The sequence below is a fragment of the Idiotropiscis lumnitzeri genome, unplaced genomic scaffold (genome assembly GCF_059441095.1).
Source record: "Idiotropiscis lumnitzeri isolate Australia: NSW breed Sydney's pygmy pipehorse unplaced genomic scaffold, RoL_Ilum_1.0 HiC_scaffold_85, whole genome shotgun sequence".
In the NCBI taxonomy this organism is placed as follows: Eukaryota; Metazoa; Chordata; class Actinopteri; order Syngnathiformes; family Syngnathidae; genus Idiotropiscis; species Idiotropiscis lumnitzeri.
In genome coordinates, this window is record NW_028283623.1 from 852,706 (window position 1) to 854,999 (window position 2,294).

The following is a 2,294-nucleotide window of genomic DNA, read 5'->3' on the forward strand; positions in this document are numbered from 1 at the left end:
CTTTGCTGCCGTCGGGGTCACTGCAATCATCTGGCGAGGGCCATCTCAGCATTCACTTGTCCCAACGAAGTCGTTTCAGCACCTTGAAGAAGAGTTGGTCTCCCACACGGACGTGATTTCTCTGTGGATCAGAACACACTGACCAGTAATTGCGTCTTTTTTTTTTTTTTCTTTTTGGTCAAAACATGTTTCCCATGTGGACTGGGACTGATGTGCCAGTCGCTGGTGGTTCTGATGAACCTGAGAGTCGATAGGGGATAGTGTCCTAACTTCGGCTGGCACTATCCTCATTGTTGTGATTGAAACACAGTCTGGTCATTGTCTCCTTTTTTTCCCTCATTGTCTTGATAAGTCTGCCCTTAACAGTCCCATTAGTGCGTTCCACAAGTCCTGCAGACTGTATGCACAATGACGCTTTGAGTCAATTTTGCAACAACTGTCCCACTTGTTACAACATCATTCACAAAATGCATAATTTTCACTTCAAATCACTTCTTGAAATTCCAAATGTCAGGATAATTTGTGTTAGGTTGAAGATGTATTTTATCCCATATTTTACTCTATTAGTATTGCAAAAGAATTGTTCCACAGCGTGACCCATGTTTGACCATATGGATGAGAAGACTTCACAGAGAAGCGGATGCCTGAAGACTGGATCAACGTCTGCAACATCAAAGGAGGTGTGCTGAGACACACCTCTGAAACAAAAGGACTGAGACTTTAGTACCAGAGCACTAAAAGGGCATATCTGCCTTTTCAATCAGTGGATGACTGCCATTGATGTCTGTCTTTCCTCTTGTGTCTGAGATGTTTACATGTTCCTGCTGGTGCTCCCCCCTTCATCCCTTAGTGCAAATACATTGTATTGTTAGGGACTTCCCTAATAAAATAGAGGGCTCGGCGGAGTGTGCTCCAGAACGAATTTGGAGATGTAACTGAGCACACCTCCGTTCGTTCTCCTCGCGAGTAAAAGATCAACTCTTGTCTTCCTTCCATTCATTTAGCCTATGTTCAGTGAATGCTTAGGTGATTGAACCTGACAATTTGATTACACAACACTTTTTCCAACTGTTTTAGCATCAACATATGTTGTCGAAAACAACTTAATCCATTTTGAAAACATATGAATTACAACCAAACAATATTGCATCTCAAACAAATAACACTGTCTAAAAAAAAGTTTTTTGTTGAAAAGTCTGTATGTGGGAACAATTTCATATCATACTACCCCTCTCTTGACACATAGTTATGCTCTTGTGTCACTCTTATTACTTTTCCAATCAATGAATTAGGCAGCCAGGATTTGCCATCTGCCAATTTGCTGATCCTGTCCTCAGCAATGTTTGCACCTTTGTTCTCCCAATGTGTGCGTTCAATTACTGGTACCTTTTTCCCTGGCGTGGGATCAAATTGTCAAGTTGATTTTCTGCGTGTGTGTGCGTGTGGGGGTGTGTTCATTTTCCCTTTTAGCTGCGCTGTGTCGATATAAAGGCGAGGCAGTTTCCAATTGTAATTGTGTCATTTTCTGTTAAGTGAATTTTGCGTTCACAAATAACTATTTTAGACGTGCTTTATGCACAACTTTTCTTTTCCTGTTGTGGTTTTTAAAGCCCAATGTCGACAGAACGCATGAACATTTATCTTGACTGTCAGTCCACATTGTAACCATACAACTCATACAAGATGGGAAACCCCAAATTTTAATTAGCTCACACCCGCCTACGCTCTTCCTGCTTATCCTAACAATCTCTTATCCGTTGGTATCACAATGTTAGTACTCCCATCGCATAAAAGTCAGTTTGATTTCAGGCTGCGACCTTGGTTCTCAAACACTTTTACTTCTTATCAGTCTGGAATGCGCACCTGGTCTGTGTTACAAGTCTGAGTTCCTCCAGTCGGGAGGAAGGTCAAGTCGCGGTTTGGTGATAATTTGGACGGCTCCACAGTCGTGTGGCGCCTCCTAGATGATGCGGGGAAAAAATGACGCTGGGCTGAAATGCACCGCAACTTATCAGTATAATGTGTCCCTGTGACAATTAGGCCGGCGTGCAATGTGAATGTGGTGGGAAAAGAATGTAATTTTTTGATTCCTTAAAGCAGCAGTGAAAGCTCTTAATCACACTCTAAGTGGTTCTCTGCCACGAAATCCAAATTGTTGTGACTAAATATGCAAATGAATTCATTTTGCCCTGGTTCCTGCAGTAACCCAGGCTAATGAAGTCATTTTTTGCAGTCACTGTTTTGCTCAAATGGCTTATAATAATTTGGTAGTGCGTTAAGATGCTTTGTCGATA